The sequence below is a fragment of the Acinonyx jubatus genome, chromosome X, assembly GCF_027475565.1.
Source record: "Acinonyx jubatus isolate Ajub_Pintada_27869175 chromosome X, VMU_Ajub_asm_v1.0, whole genome shotgun sequence".
NCBI classification, from domain to species: domain Eukaryota; kingdom Metazoa; phylum Chordata; class Mammalia; order Carnivora; family Felidae; genus Acinonyx; species Acinonyx jubatus.
In genome coordinates, this window is record NC_069389.1 from 82294701 (window position 1) to 82319885 (window position 25185).

The 25185-nt window shown below is 35.9% G+C and overlaps 1 protein-coding gene across 1 annotated transcript in view; it reads left to right on the plus strand.

Moving 5' to 3' along the window:
* IL1RAPL2 (interleukin 1 receptor accessory protein like 2) overlaps positions 1-25185 on the plus strand; it is a 1155228-nt gene that overhangs the window by 178542 nt on the left and 951501 nt on the right. The gene's annotated exons all lie outside the window — the stretch shown is intronic.

The window sequence follows — 25185 nt, forward strand, 5'->3', positions numbered from 1 at the left end:
AACTTAGTCTTTTGTAAATTTAAGGACAACACTTTGGAGGGTAGTTTTCCTACAAACTCTGTGTTCCTTGACTTAAAGTCTTGGTTAGGAGCATAAACAACATGATTGTATAAATTGTGTTTGTTTTGAAACTGCTGTAAATGGCTCTAATGTGTCAATACAGGATATAGTTTAATTTCTCTTTGTTAGATTAGAGGTAGTGGAAAACAAAACACATGCAGCTGTGGGATATTGAAATGTTTCATATGCATGTATTTGCAGCATATTTTCTAGAAAATTTTGCCAGTTAGCAAATCTAGCCAATTCCTTTTCAATTTCTAAGACTTAACTTTACCTTTTCTCCTTGTTATTGTTTTGTTTTGGTACTAGGATATTTATTTCCCCAAGTTGTATTTTATTTTAGGTTAAGGAATAAATTTTTGTAGCTTTTGATCTTTGATCAATCTTTCAGTAATTTCAAAGTCTTAGTTGATGTCTTTGGTATCAGTGTATAAATGGAAAGTTAAATAACTCATGTAGAGTCTAGAAGAGAGTCAGCAGTAGGACTGAGAAAAGACTTTTATCCTTATTGCTTGTTGTCACTCAGATTCATTCCACTAGTGAATCTGCAATAGAACGATCTCCTAATCTTTGGAAATAGTAGGTAATTAATCAAATAAAGGAAATGGTTATGGTGATTTTAACAATGTACAACATTGGGGCGCCTGGGTGGCTCAGTTGGTTAAGCATCCGACTTTGGCTCAGGTCATGATCTTGTGGTTCATGAGTTCAAGCCTCTGTGTTGGGCTCTGTTCTGACAGCTCAGAGCCTGGAGCCTGCTTCAGATTCTGTATCTCCCTCTCTCTCTGCCCCTCGCCTGTTCATATTCTGCCTCTCTCTCTCTCTCTCCTTTCTCTTTCCAAATTAAGTAAATATTAAAAAGTTAAAAATAAATAAATTAATTAAAATGTCCAGCACTTTTACATTTTCCCCAAAAGTGTATTTTGAGTATGTAGGTCAAAGACATGGTTTGTACAATTTAAATCTGATTGGCACCGCTGCTGTTGAATGAAAATGTGGCTACTGGGTATTGAAACATAATCTTTAAAATTAGTAATCAAAAAGCTTGTTAGCATTGTGCCTATTTTCTGAGTTCATAGTGCTTTAAAATTAACATTGATTAAATGATGAACTGATTGGAGAGAGGCCACTTATTAAATTGGGGATAAAGACCAGGGACAGTTGCAGCAACTTCCAAGCCAGCCTAGGAAAGCTCATTAATGAAACCGGAGGTCTGAAGAATTCATGAAGGGCAGTATCACAAATGATTTCTCCCATTACAATGAAATTGGTAGGTCAATGAATATTATAATATGGTATTTATGATTGTATCTGGTTATATTATTATAGAAGTTAGATATTTTTGCTGTGAAAATAATTTAGCACTTATGTGTTATTTTAATAAGATGCCCATGTGCAATGACATTTTATATGAATTGCAAATGTTAACCAGTAGACTAAGTCGGATAATGCAAAAGAATTACTTTCAAATAAAAAATTGTAAAGTGTCAAACATGAGTTTCATTAGCTAATTGGTACTATAACATGCTAGTTTCCCTGTGCATGTGAGAGTCAGGCTGTGATGTAGAAATGACCGGGTTAAGCCAGTATTGAGCATACTCCATTGTGGAGCCTGAGTGATCACAAGGGCCATAAAATTAGGACATAATCTAGAGCCTGCAACACACCATTTAAAGCATTATTGCTAAAAGCTAACCTAATGTTCTATTTTTCCCTCTCACAATTTACATGTTTATTACAAACCTAACCAAATTTCTGAAATCACCAATAGCATCATACTCAAGGAATTGTGTAACAGACACCACAGTCCAAGCAGGGAGTAGCACAGCAATATTTTCTATGTGGAATAGGAAAGGAATGTTATAGACAACTTTCCCAGAGGTTGCTTTTTTTATTGATCTTAGTGGCAGCTCTGGGATGAAGGCACGGACTATTATCTCCATTTTGTAGGTTAGGATACTGAGGCACCAAGAGGTTGTGAGTAAATAAAGTCCAAATGTAAACCTCAACATTTTGCCCCCAAGTTCAGTTTTTCTTTTCTATGATACATGAATTAACCTGTATCAGAGAATTGTGGTTAAAATTGTCAAGTCAAAGTTATGTTACTACCTCAATTTAGAGTCTTTCAGGTTTCTGCTTTCAAATGTATGAAAAATGCACAGTTTGAAAAAAGGTGTCTGTCACCCTTAGTGCCCCCAGCTAGTCGAAATGTTATGAATACAAACTATGAGAGTAGATTTTACTGGAATTATGTTGTGTTAAAACCAAAGCAGGCAGGTAGGCCTTGATTTAAGTAAATGCAATACAACAAAGCCCAAGCTTTCAACCTAGATAATATGCCAAAAAGTTGCTTTAAATAGGGAATTTCATTTGTATGTTTTAAATATAATTAGAAAAACATATTATCAATCTCTAGAGGCTTTGAGGGAAACACATGTTATGTAAAGCAAAGATCATCTACACTACCCAATAGTCGGGCAAAGTGGCAAATGAGATTGTTCAAACTAAATTTGAACTCCTTATTGTGTGATTTTTGCACATCTACATTGATGTAGCACTCTTCCCTAATATTCACACATTGACACATTTGACATCTACATGATGACAAATAATTGTGGATTTTTATATCAAAACAGGACCAAACATTTCCTCATGTATATGTGTGTTGGAATGTACAAGGACATGCTTTGCTTAAAAGGAATGTGATGTGCGGTGCCAGGTAACAAAAAGAAATACTTTCTAATATTTTTCACCCACTTATTTCTAGTTTACTATAACTTCTATTTAAATAATGTCCAAATAAAGTCATAAATATCACACAACACAGTGGAAAGACATTCTTGTGAAGCGGTTTGCTTTTATACTGATCTTGAAGGACATAGAGTTACTTTAATAGCCATGGAAGTTGGGCTAGTCCAGAAAATGCCTAGTTAACATTTTTTTTGGAAAATAGAGTAAATCTTTACTTATTTATTATACATATATTTACTGAGCACCCATCAATAGGTACTGCTGTAGATGCTTGACATATAACAGTTTTAAAAAATGGAAAAAATCCCTGCCTTCACAGAGTTTACATTTCAGTGGGGGCAGGGCAGGCTATTATCAAGATAAATAAGTTAAATATACAATACAGAATGTTAAAGCTAAAAAGAAAAATTCAAGGAAGTAGAATATGAAGTGTATGTGTGAAATTTTGGATGAAGAAGAATACAGGTTAGCTTCACCTAAGGGAGTAAGAGAGTAAGCCCTGAAGATACCTAGGGGAAGAATATTCCAAGTAGAAGGAACAGCAATTGCAAAGGCCCTGAGGTGTTAGCAGGCCTGGAGTATTTGAGGAATAGTTATGAGGTCAGTGTGTTTAGAGGGGAATGGATATAGACAAGTGAGAAGGACATATCAGAGAGTTAACAGAGGTCTATATTGGAGGAGGGGCCTACAGGTACTAGTAAAGACTGCTATCCAAGAGAGAGAAAGGAAGACAGAATGTGTAGATCTAACTTACATTTTAGCAAAAGCATTCTGATTACAATTACTGCAACAGATTAAATAGGGAAAGGGCAAAAACAGGCCAGTTAGGAGGCTATTGCAATAATCCTTGTAAGAGATGATGGTGGTTTCCAGCGGTGATAGTATAGAGTTCTCAAGATTTCCTGACAGATCAAATATGGGATATGAGAAAATGAAAGGAATCAAAGGTTTTTGGGCTGAATAACTTGAAAGATGATGCTTATATGTTAATGAGATGGGGAAAACTACAGGAGGCTGGCTGGGGAGGGTAGCAAACATCAGATCTCAGTTTTGAGCACGTATGACTTGTTTATTAAACACCCAAAGGAAATGTCGTATGGGTTGTGTATGTATGGCTCTGGATTTAAGAGAGACATTATGGCTGGATATATAAATTTGGAAGTCATCAGCAAACAGATTATATTTAAAACTATGAAATTGAATGATTTTACATAAGGAATTATTATACATAGAAAAAAGGAGCAGGTCTGATGACATGAGAAAGCAGGTTACAAAATAGCATGCATAGAATAGTCTCTTTTCTTGGGAAAGTAAGTGTTTATAGAAAGAAGAATGGAAAGATATTTACTAAAGTTGTCTTTGGGTATTAGGGATATTGGTGAATCTCATTTTATTCTTTTATGATTTTCTGTATTTCCCATATTTTCTTTAATGTAAAAGGATTATTTTATAACTAGAAAGTAGAACAGAAAAATAAATACAATTAAGACTTTTATCTAGAGTTGTTCTCCAGTGTCTAAAGTAAAATATTTTCTTTGTTGTAAATGCCCTCACATATTCACATACACATACACCCACAGAGAAAATGTGCTGAAGAAAAGGTAATTTCAATCAAAGTATATATGATATGATTTGGGCTTGCCATCAAATGTTTCTGTCATTGCACAGAATTCAACTAATACAACTGATAAAAATTTTCCTGGACAGTAAAGAATATGAAGACCTGGGGACAGATAAAGGCAACAGGACTGCATCCAACCAGAATACATTGGGACCCTTGGGGCTGAGTCAAAATCACATCCTTTGGGAAAAGAGAATTAATTGAACCCTTGTTCCACTCTCATGACATTCTTTTCCCTGAAAGCCTTTTGCCTTCTTCCTCTAGCAGTTCCCATTCAGGAAACAGGGTATCTGCTAGTTTAGCAAGCTACTCTTAAATGGTAAGAACTTATTCATGGCCAATTTTTCACACATAGGAATGTATATCATGTTATCATCTTGAGTTTTAAAGTTCATATGCTTCCTGCTTTTTTTTTTTTCTTCTTTTGGGCACAGACATTCTTAACAGTTCTGTTTTGCATTCTCTTCCTCTCCCCACTTGACTATGATAAGGATTCTTTCCCCCACCTTTCCTAATAGTGACTCAGACATAGCTAAAAGGGGCTCTTCTCACACTTCTTGTAAAAAGGGAAAAAAAAGTCTGTGTTTGGCCTAGGTCAAACAGAATATTTTAGCTAACATCCAGGATAGTGGATGTAGTTATGAGTAACTTAAAAAAGGAATTGTAATGGAAAATACATTTGCATTTTGAGCTGTAGCTTTTGCTACTGTGAGTGGTAGCACTTTATTAAAAGTACGTACATACCTGGCAAGATTTTTTAAGTAGAAATTAGAAAATTAGTAAAGAAATTTGTTTTTGCATATAGCTGACTTTCCATTAACTATTAAGTATAATCCTCTCCCTGATGATCTGGTGATCTACTTTACTTCTTCCTCTTCCTAAAAGTGCCCTGACCAACTCTAAAAGTTTCATTAAACAAATGAGAAATGTGACTCCATTTTCTAGATTCCAAAAATCAAACTAGTCTCCTTCCAATATTTGATTTTGTTAATTTTCATCAAACTTAGAATAACAGAGAATTACAATTTACTTTCACCCTCCAGTCTCCTTCTCTGACATACATCCTCACATACATACTTCTACCTTTAGTTTCTATTATTAATTACAGAGATTGAGTCTCTGGAGGACCTACACATTATTGAATTTAAACCAATAATGTAATCAAAGGCCTCGGGTTATAAACGTTTTGCTTAACACTAGACTTCAAGTACAGGTCTTGAAGTTTTCAGACCTTAGTGTAAATCCTACATCTGCCACATATTAGCTGAGAAACCAGTGACAAACCACTTAAGCTTTTATTTAATTCTAAAGAAGTTTAACACTTGTTTTGTTGGTCAGCAGTTTGTTGGACACTGAAGTCAGGCCTGGATTCAAATTTATTTGGACAACTTAAGTCACTTATTGTTTTACACTCTGTTTCCATGCTTATGGTAGTAGAATAGTATCTGCTTTCTCAGGGATTTTGTAAGGATTAAATGAGAAAATGTTTACAATGTGTCTAGGACCATATTTGGGACATACAGTATATTTTAAAATTTTATCTATTACTGTTGTTGTTGTTGCCCTACTTCTTTGTAGCATAAGTATTCTCTTAGCTGTGACAATCACAAGGCTTGAGCTAAGTCAAGCCAAGCCTATATCAGGAGAAAAAAGATTGGATTTATAAGTCAAGCTACCAGTTAAATGACAGTTGTTATTTAAACTGCCATAAACTGGAAGTAAATTTGAGATGGAGCTACAAGGATTGCCATCATTTGTAGAGCAATTAAAAATATCTTTGGATGGGGCGCCTGGGTGGCTCAGTCGGTTAAGCGTCCGACTTCGGCTCAGGTCATGATCTCACGGTCCGTGAGTTCGAGCCCCGCATCGGGCTCTGGGCTGATGGCTCAGAGCCTGGAGCATGCTTCTGATTCTGTGTCTCCCTCTCTCTCTCTCCGCCTCCCCATTCATGCTCTGCCTCTCTCTGTCTCAAAAATAAATAAACATTAAAAAAAATATCTTTGGAGGGGCGCCTGGGTGGCTCAGTCAGTTAAGCATCCAACTCTTGATTTCAGCTCAGGCCATGATCTCACAGTTCCTGAAATCGAGCCTCACATGGGACTCTGCACTGATAGCACTGAACGTACTTGAGATTATCTGCCCCTCCACCCTCAAAAACAAATAAACATTAAAAAAGTATACTTTTGTAAGCTTGGTAAGAAGTAAGGGACAGAAAGTTTACATTTTGCCTCTGAGAGAATGGGAGGGAAGCCACGGCTAAAATTTGTCTTGAGACAAAAGGTAAGACATTGTACATCACAAAAATCATAGTAACTTGATTTTGTTTCTACAAAGACCTTGAATATCCCACACTCATTTACTCATTTTGTCTTCATTTTATGTACTATGACCAAGATGGGTACCATAATGGTTAACAGGCTGGACTTTAGATCTAGATGGCCTGGCTTCAGTCTAACTTTGCTACTACTACCTAACTTCAGTCTAACTTTGCTACCTACTCGCTATATGACTTTAAGAAAGCCACTTAATCTTTCTTCATTAGTAAAATGGGGATGATAATAATACTGCCTGCCACATAGAGTTGTAGTGATTAAGTGAGTTAACTATGGTAAAGTGCTTTGAACGGTGTCTGTCACCTAGTAAATCCTATGTCAACATTGATCAAATAAAATTAGTGAAAGAAATTTTTCAAGAGATGATTTGTAGGCTCTACCTAATGTCAAAGGATATAGGAATATGTTCCTCATGCCCCCTATTAGCTTAGCAAACATCTCATCTTTAAAGTCAATTACAAATTTATAAAGAGCTTATTTATTCAGTGGATTGCTATTTGTGTGTGTGTGTGTGTGTGTGTGTGTGTGTGTGTGTGTGTGTGTGTACGAAACTAAATTCCCCTTCCCTTTTCTTATAAATATCCATAGAACAATAGATAAGATCTTTGGGCACACTAGGAAAAACAAAACACCATCAAAAGACCTTTGAGACTTCTGAATTTGTCTGGATTTTAGAAGAAAAGTCATGTTGAGCTTTTGCTTGAGTAACTGTTAATACAGTAATATTTCTAAAGTGTTCCGCTTTGTGCTTTTCTTGATACAGATTCAAGTTTATAGTGGTAAATATAGGTAAATACAGGCTACTATCTCCTACTCCTCCTGATAGGGCCACTGCTAACACATAAGAAACACACACATTGATGCTGCATATATTTTTATGACATGTATTTCAGATTTTTTTCTGGCCTTTGTGGGATAACCACATGATTCTCCCATGAAAAATATTTTGGGAATGACCACTTACTTGCAATAGTGAGAATAAGACACTATACTTTGTTTTGTAGATTGTTGCAGTTGCAGTCAAAGTATCTGCCAAGTCTTGAATAAAACTGAACATTCAAAGTACTTGCATCAGTGATATTTATCTTGGAGACCTCTATTCCCTCGTGGTTCCCTGGAGATATTTGTCCTCTCTTTCTGAATGGCAGGCAGGATTATACCCTGAAGAGTGCTGCCCATTCATGGCATATCATCTTGATAAATTATTTCAGAATTCTGTCAAAGTCTTTCAAGTATCTAGTGACCTACTGGGGTCATTCAAGTACTGATTTTCAGGTAGGCCTTTGTTTCTTGATATTAGGTGGGGAAGATATACAGTGAGAACCGACACTATGAATTGGTATGGTCAGAGGGACCTTGGCTCAGCACTTATTAATCCATTAACTGAAAGTCAAACCAATACAACACTTTATGAAGTATATGTACCAACCCCTGCAAGTAAGTCAAAATTTCATTAAGAGGGAAGAGGTTAAGGAAAAACAATTGTCTACTGGAATGGGAAAGGCCTGTCATAGAGGACCTCTTCCTAGATATCAAGGATTCTAAGTTCTCATTTAAAAGCTTAAAGGATTTAAAGAAAATGGTAGAAATCCTATGAAGTCCCTTGAAATAATTTGTAGTCCTCCTCCCTTTTTCCCTCCATCCCTTCCTCACTGCTAATTCATATCAGACATAGAACTTGACCTTCCAGATTCTATTTTGATTGATTTTTAGATACCTTTCCTATAATATGACATCATAATTATCATGATTAACATTATTAGATACTTATTATGTACTAGGCACTGTTCTAAATGCTTTGCATGTATTTTCTAATTCTTACAACCCTGTGAGGTATTATTATTTTTCTCATTGAAGAGCAGAGACCCAACATGCACAAGACATCCCAGCTAGGAAATGGTGTACTCAAGATTCAAATCTAGGAAGTCTGGCTCCAGAGTTCATCATGTTAACAATTATAATATCAACTTCAAGAGATACATATGAAAAGATGACACAAATTAACCATTATTGTCAGGTCAAGGTCCACTTTTATTTTTATTTTGTTTTTAGGTAGTAGGGTTGATTTTGCACTAAACAGTCAAGTCTTTCAGACGACATTAGTTGATCCAGGTTACACATTTGCAAAGCAGCTAACCAGTGCTTGGAGTGTGGTCTGCCACCTTGGAACTGATGTGGCTGGACATGAAGTCAGTGACCTTGGCAGGTGATTGTTGGTTGGAGAATATTTGCTTGCTAGAGGTACCCAGGTGTATTTTTTTTAGTCCCCAGGATTCATTTGGAAGTTTCTGTAGTATGAGATACATTTTCCATTTGTTCTGGAAAATTAGTACATTTCAGAAAATTATAACCAGTGAGTTTATGGGGGCCATCCATCAGGTGCAATATCAAATGCTGATTTGTCATTAACTGGCAAGCTCTTTGTTTTGCCATTTCAAAGCATGAGAGGACTCCAAACATTTTTGTGGTTGGAATGTCCCTGGAAGTTGATTCATGTTCTCCTTGTGATTTCTTTTTACATGTCATCTTGGCATAATGCCTTTGATGAAAAGGATATTTTTCTAATGCCTCTGATTTAATTTATAAACAACTGATTTGATGTTTTCCAACTTATCTTCAAAACTGAAAATGCATGTGCCTAGGAAAATAGTGGTTTCTAGTGAAAATGCTAGCACAATGTCATTAACTCTAGGGTTTTGAACAGCCTGCCATTCAGCGAAGTAGTATTTTTGTGTCCTGTAAAATACCAAACATCTGCTTGCAATGAGTATATTTAACATTTTTGGGGGCTTATTTTCAGTTAAGGTGAATGTACCTGGGAAAATGAAACTTAATACAGACAAAAATGTAAAACAAGGCATTTTGTTATTTTTTAAAATTTTTTAAGAAAATGTTTTTATTTATTTTTGAGGGAGGGAGAGAGAGAGAGAGAGAGAGAATGAGAATGAGAATGAGAATGAGCATGAGCAGGGGAAGGACGGATAGAAGGAGACACAGGATCAGAAGCAGGCTCCAGGCTCTGAGCTATCAGCACAGAGCCCAACACAGGGCTCAAACTCGTGAACTGCAAGTTCATGACCTGATCAGAAGTTGGATGCTTAACAGACTGAGCCCCCCAGGTGCCCCAAAATAAGACATTTTTTAAAAAAATGTTTATTATTGAGAGAGAGAGAGAGAGGTGGGGGGAGAGGAACAGAGAGAGAAGGAGACAGAGTATCCCAAGTAGGCTTACGGAGCCCAACATGGGGCTTAAATTCACGAACTGTGAGATCATGACCTGAGCCAAAACCAAGAATTGGACACTCAATTGACTGAGCCACCCAGATACCCCTGAAACAAGGCATTTTCATTTGAAAATAATTTTGTAAGCATATTGAAACCAGAACTCAAATTACAAACACCATTCAAAAAAACATGGTAGTAGATATCTTTAAATGGTACAGAGCCTGCCCTTAATTCTGAGAGCCATAAATGGGGCTGTGAACTAAGGATGGCTAATAAGAATAATATAAGTGACAAAGAAGTATAGAATGACTAAATATAAAGAGGCAAAATTTATATTCCAAGGTTCAAAGAGAGGTCAGGAGTCAGGATCTAAAGTAGATATCAAAACCCAGGTAGGTAGTCACAGTGGTTAAGAGTGGGAAAAAGAAAAGCATACATTATTATTAGACCCGAATAATAGTTTCTCTGCCTTAATTTTTTACCCAGTTTAATTATTTTCTACATTGCTATCAGAATTCTGCCCGAAGAACATATCAAGCCATACCTCTCCCCCACTACATTCAGTGTTTCCCATAGTCTTTTGAAAAAGGTTTGAACTTCTTTAAGGTTTTTCACTATCTGAACCCAACCTATTTTCAGCCTTTGCAAATACTATTCCTATCCCTAGACACCCCATATCTATGCTCAGTGGCTCCAAACTGGGACTGGTGACATTTGGAAATCTGTTTGGGTGTTTTGGGTTGTCACAATGAGTGAGGATGATATGGGTATTTAGTGATCTGGAGCAAGGGATGCCAAGCATGGTGTATTGAGTGAAATATACCCTTACCATTTCAGAATTGTCCCACCAAAAATGCCAATAGCACCCTTGGCAAGAAACTGTAAGTTTCTAGCTAAAGTGGACTGTTTTAGGTCTTTAGAAATGACTCATGATTTACTAGTAATGCACCCTTACTTCTGTTATTCCTTCTCCTTTCTGTGTTTGCCTCTTTATTCTGTATTGCCTGTCATATTGGGAATAATCTTCATAGGATAGCTTTTCCATTGCAGTCTTCCCAGATCTCCACTGAGTTCTACCTTCTTCCCAGGGTTGCTGAGTATATTGTGATGTAGTAGAAAAAAAATATTAATATGAGAGTCAAGATACACAAAATTTTACCCTGATATTGCCATTAGCCAAGTATATGACATGAGGCAAATGATGGATGTTATCTAGGATGTAGTTTATTCATTCATAAAATTAAGAAGTTGAAAAAATGATAGGATTACTTAGATATTACCTAAGGTTCCTTCCGCTGCTAACTTTCTATGGGCCCCTTATCACGTATCTCATTTTAATGATAGTCTATGACATCTTTAGATCCCTCAACATAGCACCTTGCTTACCACATGCCTCAAATAGTTCTTGACCTGACCATTCCAGAGGACTTTATACGCCTTGCCTTTTGTTGAAAATGGCACTGGCCATTGGCTATGTAACCATGTTGTACTTAATCCAGGAAATATGCAAGTGTGGACTAAGAAAGGGGAAAAGACCTTTCAGAAAACTTTCTGAGGTCACTTAAGACAGGGAAGAACGATGTCCACTAATCATTTTGTTGGGTAATTATTACCATTGATAAACCTATATAGAAAAAAGTCACATATATTTAATGAATGCAAGAGAATATGGTAGATTTTGTTTTTGCAATATGTGGAAAAGTCTTCTGTGACAAAGCAGCAATAATTATAAAAAATATATCACATAGGTTTATAATCCTGTGGTCTGAAACAGGCTGTTTGTCTTAAAATTAGTTTTGTAGGCTTCAAATATGTTCAATTGGCACTTGCCTTGCTATAAAAGTTCCCTTAGAGACTGGCTGGAATCACATCCATGCTTCTAGATGTACTTTCACAGCTGTGAGTCTGCATTTTAAGGTATGGGAATAATGCAAAGTACCTAGTTTGTATTATCTTTCTCAGATGCAGGGTTTTTCTTAAGCCTTTCTGAAGGATGTCACTAAACCTGAGCATCATGGCTTGGCTTCTGTTTGAATCTCAGAACTGTTTCAGCTGTTAATTAGGTGAAGCCAATCATGGAATTTCTCTAGTGTTGCCACTTTTATTAAAACATTTGGACATATACTGAGTCACTGATGCCTGATATGTTTCTTACTTTTTTTTTTCTTTTAATAAGTCATATAAATGTATCACCTAATTGTCATGGCATCCAGAATCATTTTTTTGCCCAAGGCCAATCTACTTTGATGCTAAAGTGTGAGTTAGACTTTGAGTACCTTTTTTATCCCTGGTTTAATTGTGACCTTTTGAATTTCTGGGATTCCTGTTTTCTCCATGTCTACCTGCTCCCAGAACACTCTTAGCACTTTCTCCACATTGTGGCCCATGTTTTAGAAACAAAATGCCAAGTCAGGATTCAAATCTAGGCAGTCTGCTTTCAGAGTCTGTGCTCTTGACTATCAACCTATACTAGAGTAACTGAGATTGGGAGGTAGGGGGTGTAAAACAGTTGTCCAAGAAGGCAAGACTCTGGCCCTCTCAATCTATTTTAACCACAGCACCACCACTTTTATCTCTTTTATATATTAGATTTTAGTTTGAGTTGTTGGTTGAAGAAAAAATTCCTTTGCTAAAAATGTGTAAAACTATTAACAAGGATATGAACCTTAAACCTAGGCCTGCTATGAGGGGAGTGTTTGTGGAAATCTGATTCATGGAAATAGATCTTTTATTTGTTCATATTTGTAGGAAATATGCATGTATGTACTGAATTTCTTTTAGTTATTTTCAACCTTATGGATGAGAAGGCAGAAAAGTAGCCAGAGTCTCTAGAATGGTTAGGAAAGGCCAAGATGGTATTATGATGGCAAAGGATGCCTTGCATAAGGGACCAAATGAGTTCTTCATTTTGATATATTGGTATCATTGACAGTAGGATACTTTCAGGGAACTTGAAGACCCAGGAAGCTTACCCTTCCAACTGGGAATAGTGCTAAGTCTTGCTCTATGTACCTGCCATCCATGTGTAGTAAATTATGTTTGTTATATAAATTATGGGAACTCATGTCCTTTACATATTTGTGTTGTGAATCTTTCTGTTAACCCTGTTACCATCACATTTCAGAATGACAGGTGAATCCTGTTTCAAGATAAGAGGTGCAAAGTTGAGAATCTATATGATGAGAAGATACCTGAAATTCAAAATGTTTTCTCCAATGTCAAGGCCAAGAAGCAAAGAAGATTTTTGGTAGAACCAAAAACTTTAGGAGGCCCCACTGTAGCTGGAACTCTGTTCTAACCAGAGGAGTTGTCATGATATTTCTGGTCCTTGGATTCAATAAAATTACACATATTATACCATAGAACGCAGTCCTTATCAATTCTAAACACATCAGTGGTAAATTGAGAGTTAGAAAAGATTGTCTTACTTGTTTGGGGTGGTAAGTTGTGCCACACATCAACTATTTGAAGTTCAGTCAGTACTGTGGAAGATATGAAGTAAGAGTGCTATATTTCACAATCATGGGTGTTCAATAAGAAGCCTAAGTCATGCCTTTGAAGGCAGGAGTCTAGTTTGATATGATTCTGTGTGCAGGTACCTACATGTTATATCTAGTAATAAGGAAATGTTAAATGAAAATAATTTGAATGATAGGTCTTGGTCATCCAATATTTTAGATAGCAACTTAAATCCTTAGGAACTTGATATAACACTCATCATCTCCAACCACCACCATCACCATAGTAACTAATATTTATTAAGCACCAACTCTTTATCAGGTATCATTCATAATATCATTTAATTATTACAGCAACCCTATAGTTAGGTTCTGTTATGATCTCCATTTTATGGAGGTTTAAACTGAGGTTTAGAATACTTAAGTAACTTGCTTACGGTCATAGAACTATTAAGTGTCAAAACCATGATTCATCGCCTAAGAGTCTGAGACCAGAATCTGTGACTTAACTATTATTCTGTGCTGCATTCAGTTATAAAGAGGAGTGAACCGAAGGGGCTCACCTATTTTTATCACCATGTAAAGGAATATAGACTTCCGAAATGCCCAAGTAACTCATTCAAAGATTGTCCTGAACTATAAATTCCAAGGATAGTGTTCTATAGAGTCTCATGTATTTTTGAGCATTTTTTAAAACCTAAGGAGAAAATATAATATCCCTATGATCCCTTCTTTCTACCATGTCTTGAGGTTTTTTTTTTTTTTTTTAATTGAAAATGGTGCATTCTTAAGGAACTCTGAGCCATGGGATCTATCTCCTAAATTTAACTTTTAAACTCAAGTTGTAATCAGTGTAGCTTTACTCCTACACACATTTGATTTTACCAACCATATCTCCCCTCCATAAGAATATCAGTGCCAGGGATGTTGGGTAGAGCTCGGTAGGTATTAGCACCAGTATTATTTATCAGCGTATAGGCTGCAGAATAAAGTATTTGTGATAATTGATTCACTCTTCATCAGCCTTTGAGGACTGACAACTCAATTAACATGTCAGATACTGACTATATATCTCTTTCAAAAAATCCTCAAAGGTGACTTTGCATTTAGTATTAGATAAGGTGTGAGAAGTGTTTTTTGTTATAGTTTGTACTTTATTAAAAGTTCTTATTTCTTTTGACCATTCTCAGCAGAAGAAGCCATGTTGCCTTAATAGTTGAGTTTCTTTCTTCTTTTTAATCTGCATGTTTCAAGGAGGAATGATGTTATTTTGAAATCGGCAAATACAGAAATAAGAATTTTAAAATTCTGGTTGAAGTAATTTTGACTCTCAATCTCCAGCTGAGAGAGAGTGTGTGTTCAGCTGGTTGACAGAGCAGCCCTACTCAGTAGCACATATGGCTGGATTGGAAGAGTGGTCAGAGGGGTGATAAGGGAAAGTCTGATCTAGGTCTGGGTTACAATTTTCATATAGTGGTATATAAGTAATTTTAACTGGACATAGTGGTCAGAAAAAAAATTAAATTACATGCCTCTGCAAACATATTCATATAATAAAACAAAAATATTATGGACATTTAATATTTTCTTCCTTTATCCTATCGATCTCTTTATAATTGCAAAGTTCATGCACCATACTTTGAAAACCACTGATTTCGGAGTTAAAGTAGTATCACAATTTCCCCCCCATGTGTTTTCTTTATTTCCATTCATTCTCTTCCCTCTGTTATTTTTTTAATTTTTTTAATGTTTATTTACTTTTGAGAGATAGAGCATGAGAAGGGAAGGGGCAGAGAGAGAGGGAGATACAGAATCTGAAGCAGGCTCCAGGCTCTGAGCTGTCAGCACAGAGCCCGACGTGGGGCTCAAACTCATGAACCACGAGATCATGACCTGAAGTTAGATGCTCAACCGACTGAGCCACCCAGGTGCCCCTTCTTCCATCTGTTCTTTGTTACGTCACCTAGAGATACTCACTGATACAGTGGTTGTAACAATGGAAATTTATTTTTTTACAGACCTACAGCCCTTATATGAAAGGCAGTACCAAAATAAAAAAAATAAAGCTATCAATTATTTGGTTAGGTGGTTATTGGATAAAAAAAATACAGCTTTGTTAATACAGTGGAATATTCAGCCATCAAAAGGAATGAAATCTCGCCACTTGCAATGGCATGGATGGATATAGAATGTATTATGCTAAGTGAAATAATTTTTTAATGTTTATTTATTTTTGACAGAGAGACAGAGCCTGAGTGGGGGAGGGGCAGAGAGAGAGGGAGACACAGAATCTGAAGCAGGCTCGAGGCTCTGAGCTATCAACACAGAGCCCTACGTAGGGCTGGAACTCACGGACTGTGAGATCATGACCTGATCCGAAGTCAGATGCTCAACCGACTGAGCCACCCAGGAGCCCCTATGCTAAGTGAAATAACTCAATCAGAGAAAGACAAATACCATATGATTTCACTCATATGTGGAATTTAAAAAAACAAAACTAATGAATGTATGGGAAGAGGGTGGGGAAAGAGGAGTGAGGGAAACAAACCACAGAGATTCTTAAGGATAGAGAGCAAACTGAGGGTTGATGGAGGGAGGTGGGGGGAGATGGGCTAAATGGGTGATGCATATTAAGGAGGGCACTTGTTGTGATGAGCACTGGCTATTGTATGTAAGTCATGAATCACTGAATTCTACAACTGAAATCATTATTGCACTGTATGTCAACTAACTACATTAAAAAAAAAAGGGATCTAGGCTTTTGCAGACCTGTTTGTAAGATCCACATATGTTGTAATTTCTGCATGTTTAAAGTACAGAGAAATATAATTTTTACTTTGTCTATGAAATAAATACTACATACATATTAAATTTTCTTTTCTAAAGACATGAAAACCATACCCTCTTGACTATAGAGAAATAGACAATTGTGCATGCTTCAGTATTTAAACCAAGTTAATTCCATTTATGTTATTGAGTAAATTAATAGTTATTTTTTATTAGTCTTTTGAGTTGGTGGGATCAATCTCTGCCCTTCACATATCCATTATGAAGGTATTGTAAAAACACTTTGGTGTACTCTAGGAGGTACAATTTTCTAGTCTTTGAATAGTGAAAGATATATGGGTTTATGGAATCAAGAAAATGAGTTAATGTGTATGCCTTTTCCTCATATTCATATAATAATGTTTTTATAGTGTATTTCCATTCAGTTATTTTAATTTGCAATTACATGGTTCCTTGATTGAATTCTTAGGTAATTTTTATTTGTGAATATTGGTAATTGGGCAGTGATTATCTTGTGACCCAGAATTCATTCACCTTTCTTTTTGGAACCATACCTTTGTAGACTATGCTTTTTAAATCTTTGTAGATCACTTCTTCCCATTCTCTGACCATGTACTTATGGTAGGCATGTGATCTAGGCCTAGATCTAAGTTAATTAGAGCCTTACATTACCCTAAGCAATAATTATTTGTTCAAGGATGGGCATATGTGCCATGTAGAACAAAAGACATGCAATGGCAATTTCATGAACACTTCTGGGAAGGAGTTCATGCTGTTTTTAATGGACTTAGAATTGCGAGAATTAAATTCTGGAGTTGCTACAGCAATATTATGACCATGACAGGCAACTCTGAAATGAATGAGAGGTAGAGGTAAAACTCAAGGAATGAAGTATGGGATCTTGGATACTTGGTTGACCCATCAGTACAGACCTGTTTATCTGGAACTTTTCATTATAATTTAATAAATCCCCTTTTTATTTAAGACATTTAAGAGTTCTACTTTCTGTCACTTGCAACTAAAAGAATCTAGTTGACCAGAGCAAGGCCTAGGCTTTATATAGCCAACCATAGTGCCATATCTTTCAACATGAACAGAGAGGAGAAAGGAGAAAGAAAGAGAATGAGAGAGGGGGAGGAAGGGAACATGAAAATGAACGTGTTGCAGCACTCTGGCCTGGATTATCAGAATAGGTTAAAATGAGGCATATTTTTTTTTCTCTTTACATGGTGATTTGTTTCACATGTATTTATGCAAGGCACTGTGCTAGGCACTGGGCATTCAGAGTTGAAAGGCAACTGGAATTTAAAAGGTAGTGGGGGGATTGGTATGTAAGCCAATGATTCCAACACAAGGAATATTTGCCAGGGTAGTAGAATGATGTTCAGAGTACACATAACTAAGATAAGAAACTTGAACTCTGCTCTGTAGTGTGGATATTAGGCAGCCAAGTGGAGAAGGCCATTGCAGATAAAGGAAGTAACATGAGTTCCTGAGTTTTGAGTGCCTTATGTAGCTACTGACAATGGTGATACAAATTTATATTGGAAGACAGTTTTGGGCATGATTAACTAGTGCTTCTTGGGTCTCTGAGACAGTAACTAAAGGGCTGATACTCCTATTTAAAAATGATGCCAGTGCACAGATCTGGGTCAGAATGATACAGTGGGAATTTAACTTCGCCTTAGAATCCAAGCCACATTATCTGAATGTGCATTTGTGCCTCCAGCAGGGTGCCAGGGCAGCACAAAGAACATACCACACTTGTAATCTCTGCCCCAAGGGAGGGTAAAATTTGAAATGGCCACTTGGATATGAGATGAAAGAATGGAATTGAACCAGGAAAATTTACAAATTTCATTAAGCAAATTGTACTTATTTCATTGATATGTGACTAGATATTTACCTCATTTGTAAGTCACAGGTAAGTATATTTTGAAGGATGGAAAACATATAAAGTACATAATTTGAACAGTGAAAGAGCAAGTGTCTAAATTTTCAGGATGTGATATAGTAGTAAGATTTCTCTTCTGATAAAATTTGCTGTCTCAAATCTCTCCCTTATCATGCTCTATTATATTTTTAAGGAACTAAAGAATACCATGTTTCCTCCTCATAGATGAATAGCAGTTTTTTTTCTTTTTCTTCCTTTCTTTCTTTCTTTTCTTTCTTTCTCTTTCTTTCTTTCTCTTTCTTTCTTTCTCTTTCTTTCTTTCTTTCTTTCTTTCTTTCTTTCTTTCTCTTTCTTTCTTTCTTTCTTTCTTTCTTTCTTTCTTTCTCTCTCTCTCTCTCTCTCTCTCTCTTTCTTTCTTTCTTTCTTTCTTTCTTTCTTTCTTTCTTTCTTTCTTTCTTTCTTTCTTTCTTTCTTTCTACCAGCCATGCTAGAAATCTCACACACTCCCTTCCCCTGCCAGTCTTCCTATTCCATCACTGTATTGCTAGTTAAATGGCTTTTAATGTGCACTCAGTGTCAGCAGTCTTCTAGGTGCCCTGGAGGAAAAAGATCTCTGCCTGAGTATTCATTCTAAATTAAGAATAAAGGTTAGTGCTCAATTGTGAAGATTTGCAAATTATATTTTCAAGATACTATCTTAAATCTACTTTCCAAAAGCTGAATATTAATACTACCAAGATTCTCATTTACTTTGGTATAAACTGCCCACAGTCAGGGTCATTTGTGCTTTAGAATAGAAAAACAGCATATACCTGTAGATGACCAAATGATATGTGGCAGTTAAAATACACAGGGGAGCTGTGATTTGGAATTTTAAAATGTTTAAATCAAAGGGAACATAAAAATAGTAGTAGGGAAATATAGCTTGTTATGGCTCAGACTATAGGTATGCCTATATTTTGGAAAATATCCCATTTTTAAAAATCCAAATTTACTAAAACAAATGGGTGATTAGTTGCATTACTGAAGGATTTATTTAAAGAATATTTGTTAAAATATTTAAATGCACCTACTACTTTTAAGTATTGGCTTTAGTAGATTATGAACTCTGGTGAGATGGATAGCAAGGAAACAAAGTTCAAGTATTTAAAATTAATGTCAACTGAGGGGTACCTGGGTGGCTCAGTCAGTTAAGCATCTGACTTCGGTTCAGGTCATGATCTCAAGGCTGTGAGTTCAAGCCCTGCGTAGGGCTCTGTGCTGCCAGCTCAGAGCCTAGAGCCTGCTTCAGATTCTGTCTTCCTCTTTCTCTGCCCCTCCCTTGCTCATGCTCTGTCTCTCTCTCTTTCAAAAATAAACATTAAAAATAAATAAAACAAATGTCAATTAAAAATGAAGATAGATCATCCCTATAATTATAATGTACAAATGGGGAAGATTCAATTTACAATTAGAAAAGTATCTGTATATGAGGAAGCACTAGTGTTTTGATGGCCATAGAAATGGATCCTTATGTGTATAGAGCAAAAGACATAATGTGCTAGCATAATCACTCTACACAATTAGTGCAAAAACATGGTGTAAGTTAAAGTTGATGAAGAAAGAGGAGGAAGGAAAGAGACATAAGGGGGAAGGAGGGAGAAGAAGGAAGGAAGGAGGCTGTGAGGAAATGAGAAACAGAGAGAAATCTTAGAAAATAATTTGGTTTATTAAATTAAAGAGTATAAGGGAAGGATTGAGATGTTGGGAGAGAAGATATGGCACTATTTGTCTATCAAGTGGACTTAGAAGAGGAATTATTCTCATTTGAGTCCACAGATGTCTCTTGCCCTTGGCAACTCATTTATTCATTCTTACATGTATTGTTTTACTCATTCAGTGGACATTTATTTGCTGAACAATTATGATGTGGAGGCATATAATAATTTATAAAAGAAAGGAGAATATTGAGGGCAAATGAAACATCAGGACACAGAGTTGGATAAATCTTTGCATTAGTGAATTGAGAGTGAGTAAATCTGTGCTGTTTAGAGAGAGAGAGAGAACGTTATGTTTGGGCCACATTCTTGAAGTCTTCCGATTGTACTTGTACATCCTGAAAGACTCATTAGGGAGCAATGCCTTTGAATACTAAACTGGGAAATGGGAACAATAGGGTTATCCTTTTGGCTTTGACATCCAGTTAGTTGGTTGACCTTGGGCCAACCCTTAAACTTTCTGTGCCTCAGTCTCCTTGTTTAAAAAAAGAAGATAATTCTGTAATGCTGCTTGCCCTAGCGTCACATGGATGAATTTGGGATTAATTAGATTAAAGAAGTGATCAGTGAAGCACATTAAACTCCTCAGAAGTGGGTACTAAGTGAGCAGGATGAATAACAATTCAAATGTCAGCTATAGAGCTGTAATTGGAGTTTGTTTTAAATGGGTCACTTTGTGGAAACCAGAGGAAATGGAATTTAAAAAAAATAAACTTTATAATTTACAATAGTTTTAGTTTTCAGAACAACTAAGATAGTATACAGAGGAGACATTTATCTCACATCCGATTTCCATTATTGTTAACATCTGACATCAGTATGGTATATTTGTAAGGTATATTGATGAATCAATACTTATGAATGCATTATTACTAAGTAAATTCTGTATGTTATCAGATTTCCTTAGTTTTTACCTAATGCTCTTTTTCTGTTCCAAGATATTACATCCAGAATATTGTATTACTTGTGTGTGTACTTAGGCTCCTCCTCTTATACTGGCTTCTGAAACCTTCCTTATTTTTGATGACCTTGACATTTTTTAAATTATAGTAAAATATGTACAACATAAAACTTCTCATCTTAACCATTTTTTTTAATTTTTTTTTCAACGTTTTTTATTTATTTTTGGGACAGAGAGAGACAGAGCATGAATGGGGGAGGGGCAGAGAGAGAGGGAAACACAGAATCGGAAACAGGCTCCAGGCTCTGAGCCATCAGCCCAGAGCCTGACGTGGGGCTGGAACTCACGGACCGCGAGATCATGACCTGGCTGAAGTCGGACGCTTAACCGACTGCGCCACCCAGGTGCCCCCTTAACCATTTTTAAGTATCTCATTGTCACTAACATCCATCTCCAGAACTCTTTTCTTCTTGCAAAATTGAAACTCCATATTCATTGAACACTAACACCCCATTCCCACCCACTTCATCCCCTAGTAACTACCATTATGCTTTCTGTCTCTACGAATTTGACTACTCTAGGTATATCATACAAGTGGAATCATACAGTATTTATCCTTTTGCGACTAGCTTATTTCACTTAATATAGTGTCTTCAAGGTTTATCCCTGTTGTGGAATGTGTCAGAATTTCTTTCCTTTTTAAAGTGGAATAATATCTCATTGTATAAATATACCACATTTTGCTTATTCATTCATCCGTCAATAGACACTTGAGTTACTTCCACCCTTTGCTATTATAAATAATGCTGGTATGAACATAGGAATATGAATATCTCTTTGAGTCCCTGCTTTCAATTCTTTGGGGTATATATCAAGAATTGCTGGATCATATGGTAATTCTATTTTTAACTTTTTGAGTTACCTCCATACTGTTTACCATAGCAATTGCAGTACTTTTTATTTCCTGCACAAGGGTTCCCTTTACTCCACATCCTTGCCAACCAATCTTATTTTCTGTTTTTCTTTTAATATAGTAGCCATCCTAATGGATGTGAGGTAATATTTGATTTGCATTTTTCTAATAATGAGGTTAAAAATCTATTCATGTTCTTGTTGGCCATTTGTACATCTTCTTTAGAGAAATGTCTATTCAAATCCTTTGCCCATTTTATAATCAGGCTGCTTATTTGTTATTGTTGACTTGTAGGAGTTCTTATTTAATCTGGATACTAACCCCTTATTAATCTGTAAATATTTTCTCCCATTCTGTGGGTTAAGAATGCAAATTTTAAAGAGACTTGCAAACTATTTTGATGTTAGTATTCAACTAATCAGACAGTTTAGTTTTTTTGAATAGATTTTTAAGCTAAACACCTCATTTTTAATGCCTCCTACCCCCATACTCAACTTAAAATGACTGAGAGATGTTTGATTCAGAAAACAATTGCTATGCAATGGATAGAAGGAGAGAAAATAAATAACAAATGAATTAATGAAATCATAGTAGCTTGTATCCAGCATACTTCTGATCCATAAAAAAGTATTCCTAAGATATTTCTTGGATTTTTAATTTTTTCCTTTGTAAAATATACTTATACTAACAAATTAAAATCAATTTTATTTACTGTTGCTACCCTTCCTAAACTGTTTTCCCCTCTTCATAAACAAAAGGGACCAAGTTACAGATTGCCCAAATATCTTTTCGGGAAAGAGGATTTTGTCTGTGAAGCAGGGATAGGTAGCTCAGGGAACAGTGACTATTTCTAGAGATGATCATTATAACACTTCACCATTCCTCCAACCCTTACTCCATTTTTTCCTATACCTTTTCTCAGTCTGATTATTCTTATAGTTTCCATTGATTTTTTCCTCCTTCCTTTAAAGAATGAAGCCACCTAACTGACCTATCTAAGATACCAGTTGGCAGAACTGGGCTTAGACCTATAGCTCATAATTTCAACTTGCTTTAGGACTGCTTCAAAAGAAGTAGAAAGAAATGTGTTTTTTGACATAATTTGAATATCAGGAAGAGAATTATTGAGGAGTTTTCAGCTTTTCTCCTAGGAAGCATTTGTTGGTCTGAGCACATGTGTTTAGATATACTGAGAGCAACATCTCCACATTGAGCAGGCTGATGTTTACATCATCTTCAGGAAATTATCAGATATAATTGGGACTAGCAGAGTTAAAATACAGGAAAGAAAGGAAGGAATGGATAAAACAGAGGTGCATAATATGGAAAATGGTAGAGTTACACCAATGATGACATGGGGGGGGGCGGGTTGCATCGTGTACAGTGCACCTGCTCACTCAGAATGTTTAGGAAGAGCAAAATGTCTACAATAACGAAGTCAAACACAGTACCTTATGCTGTACATGTAGTATCTCATTTAATCCTCTAGACAGCCTGATAACATAAGCACTATTATTTTCACCCTCATTTTACAAAGGAAGGAATGAAACATAGGGAGTTTACATGAATTGCCCACAATTATACAGGAAAACTTAAGGATCAGGCCAGGTTTTTCTGAGACATAACTCTTGCTACTAATGCAACTTTGGTGATTTTTCTTTTCTTTTTTTGCTTAATAGTTGCTGGAGGGTAAAAAATATACATAATAATGTGAAGGCAAAAAAATGTGTTTTTCAACATGGGAGAGAAAATATGGGCAGAAGTATAGTACCAGAAAGAAAGCTAGAGTTGGTAGAGAGGAAGAAGAATTAGATGAAAGTTAAAGGTACACTTAAAAGAAAAAATTTGGTATCTGATATCTTCTTAGTGCTTTTATATCTTCTTAAATATCAACAAACACTAAATGAAAATTATAAAAAGATGATTTTTAATTTCAAAATATTAGTAAATGTTCTCCCTTTAATGAGTATAGGTTAAATAGATGTGAAGAGTAGTCCAGAGGCCAGGAAGTTAGGGTCTTACAGATGGATATCAAAAAAAACATGAACATTAAACAAGTCTCAAGAAAAACAATATTTGCTCATGCTTTCCTAGAGCATTCCAGGATTGCTTACTTTATGTTATTTCTGGGGATACCTAAACCACTTTCTGTTTATCCAGCTGTATGGGCCTTTTCCAGTGACAGCCTGTAGAATTCTGACAAGTCACTGGCACTGTGAGAAATCAAGGGATAATGCTGCGCCTGGGGCACAGATCAAGTTATAGTTTGTCATTGATATCTCTCTGTAACAAAACAAGGTTATATGGAGAGAATGAGTAAGCCATGTGCCAGAATAACTAGGAAGAAGATGTCATTTTAGATATGCTGTTGGTATAATACTGTTTAGGCTTTGTGGGCTGCTATGTTTCAAGAAGTCTCACCGGCTGATGGTTTTATATCTTGATTACAGTGTTTCTGTTAATACCATTTACTTTCTAAGACTTGACCTTGATAGTATTTCCCCTTTTATGTCCCTATAGAGCATGTTCCAAGCATCTGAAATCATCAAAAAGAAAATAATGCAATTATTCCAGCCCTAGCTGAGCAAATTGTTCCTATTTTTTTTCCATCTGCCATGAATTTTACATTGTGACAAGGGCTTGACCTTTGGAGAAACAGACTTCTTTTGGGTTGCTCCTGTGATACATTTTTTTTAAATCTCCCATGTGTTTTATAAGCTATTTACCTGTGTTAATGATTTGTCATCTAAACAGGTCAGTTTTTCACTGATTTATTCTCATCTGCATATGTTGTGGAATCCTCTTTGGTAGGAACAGAATTACCCATGCATTGGAGATTCTTTTCCTAGCAGATTTCTATAGACCAAGACTTCCACATAATTTGCAATTTGCCACAGTGAAATGTAATCCCTTGAGAAGCTACCCAATAATAGCACAAAAAAAAATGGTAGGAAATCTTAAAGCAAAGCTTTATCTACTTAGATTATTTTAAACCAGTGATACTCCCATTTGTTAATTTAATTGACAGAATTTATTTAATTTTTTCATCCCATTGAGCCACTCTTTATATACCTATAGGTAACATTTATTAAATAATTAAAGTGAAACATCATGTTAAGTGCTTTTCACGTAGTATCTTTATAGAACCCCCATTACATTATTAGTTCCATTTTACAGATGAGAGAATTGAGACTCCAGGTGTTTAAGAGACTCTCAAAGGCCAGAAACTAGTAATATGAAAGACAAGATTCCAAACCAGTCTGACTTTAGAGCAGGTGTTTAAACAATTCACTGATCTTACTTAGTATATAGGCTAAAGTACCATAACAAGAAACCCCAAAATACAATGGTTTGAAGAATGTAGAAGTCTCTTTCTCTTTGATTTCTCTGGATGGAGCAGTTTTGCTCCATGGGATACCTTAGGGACCTAGGTTCCTTTCATCTTATGACTCCATTATGATCTAGGAATGCCTCTTATCTGTATA